General features: G+C 46.2%; 1 long non-coding RNA gene across 1 annotated transcript; it reads right to left on the reverse strand.

Annotated features, from left to right (window-relative positions):
• Nucleotides 1–4,279: 4,279 nt before the first annotated feature.
• On the reverse strand, nucleotides 4,280–4,584 carry LOC139026570 (uncharacterized). The gene is made up of 3 exons (XR_011478409.1): nucleotides 4,544–4,584; nucleotides 4,406–4,460; nucleotides 4,280–4,338 (listed from the first exon to the last, which is right to left on the reverse strand). It is a non-coding gene; the product is annotated as an uncharacterized lncRNA (long non-coding RNA).
• Nucleotides 4,585–7,309: the final 2,725 nt, after the last annotated feature.

The following is a 7,309-nucleotide window of genomic DNA, read 5'->3' on the forward strand; positions in this document are numbered from 1 at the left end:
ATAGGTGTTGCTATTTTACAGGGTCAGTCAGTAGTGTGATAGGTTAGTCAAATCAAATCAAAACATCCGTTTGTCACATGTTGTGCCAGAATACAATTTTACAGTGAAATGCTGAACTTACAAGCCCTTAACCACATGCAGTTCAATGAAAGTGTACATGTTTTGAAAATTTTACCAAATAATAAGTATAAAAAACTGAATAAAATTGATAACACAATTAAATAATGAGGCAGTGTGTGGGGGGGGGGCGTTGGGGCGACGGAGGGGAAGGGGGGGGTGTTTAGAGGAAATGTGTTACATGTAGGCGTGGGGGTAATGTGTACATTGTGGTGGACGGTAATCGTTGAGTTAAGCCATAGATAATTAAACAGCGAGTAAGCAGCTGTGTAAAAACAAGGGGGGGTTTGTGTGGTAATGTAAATAGTCCGGTGGCCATTTGAATAAATTGTTCAGCAGTCTTATGGCTTGGGGGGTTAGAAGTGTTCAAGGAGCCTTTTGGTCCTAGACTTGCGCTGTCCGGTAACCAGATTGGCCGTGCGATAAGCAGAGAGAAAGCATCTAATTATGCTGGCGTGACGTGGACGTCTGAATAATGTGTTGGGCTTGCCTCGGACATCTGCCCTTAGTATATAGGTCATGGATGGCAGGGAAGCTTGGCACCAGTGACGTAATTGGGCCGTACGCGACCACATTCTGTTTACAGATGCCCGAGCAGTTGCAAATACTAAGGCAGTGATGCGACTCTATAACCTTGGTACCTGCTAGGTTACTTGCCCCAACTCTATAACCACTAGGCTACTGCTGGTTACTGGCCCAACTCTATAACGCACTAGGCTACCTGCTAGTTTACTGGCCAACTCTCTAACACTAGGCTAATCCTGCTAGTTACTGCCAACTCTGCTACCACATAGGCTACGCTGCTAGTTACTAGGCCAGCCTCTGTAACTCATCGCTACGTGCTAGTTATCTGGCCCACTCTGTAACTACTAGGCTAAACTGCTAGTTATGCCAACTCTATGAACCATTAGCTTACCTGGCTAGTTACTGCCACTTGTAATACTAGGCCTCCTGCTAGTATACTGGGCGCCACGACTCTACTAACACTAGGCTACCTGCCTAGTTATCGGCCACTCTCGCTAGATACTAGCTACCTGCTGTTATTGGCCAACTCTCTTACCACTAGGCCTCCTGCTGGTTACTTGGCCCAACTCTATAGTACACTAGGCTAACTCTGGTCTAGTTAAACTGGCCACTCTGTAACTACTATAGGCTACTGCTAGTTTAGCTGCCCAACTCTGCTAACCAGTAGGCTACCTGTGTTACTGGCCCACCCTCTAAATAACCACTAGGCTAGCTGCTTAGTTACTGTCTGCCAAGCTTCTAGACCACTAGGCTACACTGCTAGTTATGCCACCTCTGTAACTACGTAAAGGCTACCTGCTAGTTACTGGCACACCTTATAACACTAAGGCATACCTGCGTAGTGTTACTGGCACATCCTCTATACACACTAGGACTACCTGCTAGTTAACATGGCCCACCTCTGTAACTACTAGGCTACCCCTGCTAGTTACTGGCGCAACTCTATAACCACTAGAGCCTACCTGGCTAGTTACTGGCACACACGTCTTATAACCACCTCAAGGCTACGCTGTAGTTTATACTGGCCCACCCTGTAATCTACTGAGGCTACTGCTACGTTACTGGCCCAACTTCTATAACCACTAGGCTACCCTGTCTGGTTACTGGGCCACCTCTGTACCGACGTAGGCTTACTGCTGGTTAAGAGGCCCATTACTCCTTCTTAACCAGACTACGGCTACCTGCTAGTTAACTGGCCAACCTATGTACACTACTAGGCTAGTCGCATGCGCTAGTAGTTACTTGGCCCAACTTTCTAACCACTTTATAAGGTTATCTCTTGTCCTATCCAATATCAGTGTGCTCCTATGAGGGGAGTAGGGTGGCAGGTAGCTAGAGCCCAACTCTCCTAACCTGAGGCTCCTGCCACCTATAAGTAGTGCCGTCATGAGGGGAATAGGTGGCAGGTAGCATAGACCAACTCTCAACTAGGCTACCTGCCACCCCTATAAGTAGTGCCGTATGAGTGGGAATATAGGGTGCGCAGGTGAGCATAGAGCCCAACTCTCATAACCAAGCTACCTGCCACCCATATATGTAGTGCCCTATAGGGGAATTAGGGTGGCATGGTACATAGAGCCAAACTCTCTAACCACAGGCTACCTGCCACCTATGATACATGTATGCCCCTATGAGGGGAATAGTGTGGGCAAGCGTAGGCATCAACAACTCTCACACCACTAGGCTACCTGCCCCCTATAAGTAGTGCCCTATGAAGGGAATAGTGACGCAGGTGATAGAGCCAACAACTCTAACCAACTAGGCAACCTCACCATAATGTAGTGCCCTATGAGGGAATAGGAGGGTGGCAGGTAGCATATAAGCCAACTTCTTCTACACAGGCTACCTGCCACCTCTAATAAGAGTAAGCCCTATGAGGAATAGGGTGGCAGGTAGCATAGAGCCCAAACTCTCTAACCACTAGGCTACCTGCCACCCTAGTAAGTAGTGGCCCTATGAGGGGAATAGGTGGCAGTAGCATAGAGCCCAACTCTCTAACACTAGGCTACCTGCCTACCATAAGTTAGTGCCCTATGAGGGAATAGGGTCACTTCAGTCTCTCCTACTATTCCTAACGGCTCTTCTATCCTCCAGCGTACTCCGTCCTCCTGTTTTGTTATTAACTTGTTGAAATTGTCTTAAGTCGTACTGGACTGAAACTATCAGACACCTCATCTCTGGGACCTTCAGGCAGTGAAGGAGGAAACGAAGAGTGAAATGTACTATCCAGGTAAGACCACGGAGATCCTATTACCATATCTTTATTATAACATGTATAACACTCTCTGATCAGCAACTCTCTTGATCAGAGCCACTGACACGTAAGTAGAGTCATCTTAGTTACTGTAAGTGACTCTGGATCAGAGAGTCTGTTAAATGACTCCACTACTTGTAGTGTGCTCTGGTCAGAGAGTCTACTAAATGATCCCTACTGTAGGTGACTCTGGATCAGAGAGTTCTGTTAAATGACTCCCTGTACTGTAGTGTCTCTGGATAAGAGAGTCTGCTTAAACTGACTCCCTACTGTAGTGACTTGTGATCAGAGAGTCTGTTAAATGACTCCCTACTTAGTGTCTCTTGGATAAGAGAGTCTGCTTAAATGACTCACTACTGTAGTGCTCTGGATCGAGAGAGTCTGCTAAATGACTCACTACTGTAGTGGCCTCTGGATCAGAGAGTCTGCTAAATGACTCACTACCTGTTAGTGTCTTGGAATAAGAGAGTCTGCTAAATGGACTCACTGACTGTTAGTGCTCTTGGAATCAGAGAGTCTGCTAAATGACTCACTACTGTAGTAGTGACTCTGCTGATCAGAGAGTCTGCTAACATGATCACTATGTAGTGGCTCTGGATCAGTAGAGTCTGCTAAATACCACTTGTATGATCTCGGATCAGAGAGTCCTGCTAATATGCTCACTATAGCTGAGTGACTCTTGGATCAGAGAGTCTGCTATGACTCACTACTGTGTTCTCTGATTCAGAGAGTGCTGCTAAATGACTCACTACTGTAGTGGCTCTGGATCAAGAGAGTACTGCTAAATGCTCACTACTGACGTGACTCTGGATCAGAGCAGTCTGCGCGTGGTCTAAATGACTCACTACTGTAGTGACTCTGGATCAGCAGAGCTTCTGCTAATGACTCACTACACTGTAGTGCCTGATTCAGAGAGTCCTGCTAATGACTCACTTACTGAGTGGCTCTGGATCAGAGATCTGTTAATGGATCCTACGTTAGTGCTGCTGGATCGAGAAGTCTGCTAAATGACTCATACTGTAAGTGGCTCTAAATTACAACATGTCAAAGTCAAACTAGCCTACCCTACTAGTAAGTGGAGTGGGCTACTTTGTAGACATTTCGGTGTCAGGTGTGTGTGTTGACAGGTGTGTGAGTGTTGAGACAGGTGACGACGATAGTACCACACGGTAGGGCGAGGCGACCTCGGTCCAGGTGGAGTGCTGGAGACGTGGATGGTGAATACGGCAGAGGATCATCCCCTCCACCCCTGGGCTTCGCCCTGGCAGACACTCTGTCAGACACACAGGACTTCCTCTGATGTTCTACACCTGTACGGCGTCTACACGCCAAGGGAATGCTGCTTGGAGGGCCAATCACACTACTTAGCTTCGAGGCCTTGAGGTCTTCTGAGGATACACTTGACCCCTAACCCTCTCTGAGCTGAAGTTCTTCTGAGGAACCTGACCCTAACCCTCTCTGAGGCTGAAAGTCTTCATGAGGAACTTACCCTTAACCGTCTCTGAGAACCTGACCCCTAACCGTCTTCTGAGGCTGACGTCTTCTGAGGAACCTGACCCCTAACCTCTCTGAGGCTGAATCCTTCTGAGGAACTTGACCCCGTAACCCTCTCTGCGGCTTGACGTCTTCTGAGGAACTGACCCTAACCCTCTCTGAGGCTGAAGTCTTCTGTGAGGACCTGCCCCTACAACCCTCGTCCTGAGCTGGCTTGAAGGAACTTGCGCTACTACTTGCGTAGAAGGCTCCTCTGAGAACCTTGCCTGGAGCTCTGAATCCGGACCCTCCGGCAAGTCTCTCTGAGGAAACATGACCCCTAACCCTCTCCTGAGGCTGCAATCTTCGAGGAACCTGACGCCCAACCTTTGAGGCTACGTCGTTCTGTAGGAACCTGAACCGCCTAGACCCTGCCTCTCTGAGGCTGACGTCCTTCTGGAGACCTGGACCCCCTAACCGTACTCTGAGCTACGTCTTCTGAGGAACCTGACACTCTCTAACCGTTGGAAAACTTATTGAGTTAGGATGTTCACGTACAGTCAACAGTTCTGGACAACCTACTCATTCAAGGGTTTTTCTATATTTTTAACTACTTTCTACATTTTGTAGAAAATAATAGAAGACCAAACTATGATAACAACCATATGGAATCATGTGAGTAACCAAGAAAAGTGTTTAAACAATCAAAATATATAATTTTGTTATTTTAGATTCGTCAAAAGGAGCCACCATTGCCTTGATGACAGCTTTGCACACTCTTGATTCTCCTTTCTCTCAACCAGTTCACCTGAAATGCTTTCCATAACAGTCTGAAGGAGTTCCCTTATATAGCCTGAGCACTGTTGGCAGAGATTTCTTCAATACTGGCAGGTTCAACTAATCCGCAAACATACTCAATTGGGTTGAGATCGGGTTAATGTGGAGGCCAGGTCATCTGACACAGCACTCCATCACTCTCCTTCTTGGTCAAATAGCCCTTACACAGCCTGGAGGTGTGTTGTGTTATTGTCCTGTTGAAAGCAAATGATAGCCCCACTAAGCGCAAACCAGATGGGATGGCGTATCACTGCAGAATGCTCTGGTAGCCATGCTGGTTAAGTGTGCCTTGAATTCTAAATAAATCACAGACAGTGTCACCAGCAAAGCACCCCCACACCTCCTCCTCCATGCTTCACGGTGAGAACTACACATGCATAGATCATCAGTTTACCTACTCTGCATCCCACAAAGACACTGTGGTTGTAACCAAAAATCTCACATTTGGACTCTTCAGACCAAAGGACAAATTTCCACCGGTCTAATGTCCATTGCTCGTGTTTCGTGACCCAAGCAAGTCTTCTTATTATTGGTGTCCTTTAGTAGTGGTTTCTTTGCAGCAATTTGACCATGAAGGCCTGATTCATGCAGTCTCCTCTGAACTTCTCCTCTGTGAAGCATTTATTTGGGCTGCAATTTCTGAGGCTGGTAACTTATCCTCTGCAGCAGAGGTAACTCTGGGTCTTTCCTGTGGCGGTCCTCATGAGAGCCAGTTTCATCATAGCGCTTGATGGTTTTTGCGACTGCACTTGAAGAAACTTTTCAGGATTGACTGACCGTCATGTCTTAAAGTAATGATGGACTGTTGTTTCTCTTTGCTTATTTGAACTGTTCTTGCCATAATATGGACTTGGTATTTTACCAAATAGGGCTATCTTCTGTATACCACCCCTACCTTGTCACAACACAACTGATTGGCTAAAACGCATTAAGATGGAAAGAAATTCCACAAATTAACTTTTAACAAGGCACACCTGTTAATAGAAATGCATTCCAGGTGACTACCTCATGAAGCTGGTTGAGAGAATGCCAAGAGTGTGCAAAGCTGTCATCAAGGGAAATGGTGGCTACTTTGAGGAATCTCAAATATTTTGGGGGGTTACTACATAATTCCATATGTGTTATTTCATAGTTCTGATGTCTTCACTATTATTCTACAATGTAGAAAATAGTAAAAATAAAGAAAAACCTTTGAATGAGTAGGTGTGTCCAAACTTTTGACTGGTTCTGTACGTGGTGATTGCATCCTATCAACTAATAGCTACAGTTCCTTGCTCTGTTAGCTAGCAGGCTAATAAGGTAGTTAGCAAGTTGTATGGTCATTTAGCTAGATGGCTGCAGTGCAACAAAAGCAATGTCCAACCTTCTCTAAACACATCAATGTATGGCAAGTACTGTAGCAAATTGTATCTATTTGTCAACATTTTAAGGAATGAGTAGATGGACATAACCTACTGCAATCATTCTGGTCGAACACATTAAATTACTTTTTTGGGTAGTGTGTGTGTGACACTTTTGGCCTTTACAACCTTTTAGTTTGTCCTTGGTGAGAGTCTTTACAAATACTGCTGGTTGTCATTTCAGGAGATAGAAAGCCCGCCCACAACCAGGTGAGGGGAGTTCCTTACTAATTAGTGATGCTTAATTCATCAATCAAGGGACTTGGAAAAGCCGCAGACAAGGGGCCCTCCGTGGAAGGAGTTTGACACCTGTGGTGTCAGCATTGGAAGGGGGGAGGTTCTGTTGCTTAATCCACGTTATATATTATATAAGTGCACAACTTGGGAAGAGAATCGGGACTGTCCCCTTTTTATAGTTGCCAACTTGGGAAGAGAATCGGTCCCTTTCTTTCTGCGCAGCTCGGCTCCTCCTGCTCCTTGGCTGAGTGACTCATTGCGAGCTTACGGACAGGCCTCTGGGCAGCTGAGCAGAAATGAAGGGAACATACACTTCCGGAGGACCTATCATCCTTCCATTCCCTCTACTTTTCTTGCCCTGTATGCTACTAAAGCCACTTTCTACCACTCTAAATTGCAAGCTTCTGCTCTAACCCTAGGAAACACTTTTGCACCTTCTCCTTAATCCTCCACACTGCTCTCCTTT

The sequence above is a fragment of the Salvelinus sp. IW2-2015 genome, unplaced genomic scaffold (assembly GCF_002910315.2).
Source record: "Salvelinus sp. IW2-2015 unplaced genomic scaffold, ASM291031v2 Un_scaffold5136, whole genome shotgun sequence".
In the NCBI taxonomy this organism is placed as follows: domain Eukaryota; kingdom Metazoa; phylum Chordata; class Actinopteri; order Salmoniformes; family Salmonidae; genus Salvelinus; species Salvelinus sp. IW2-2015.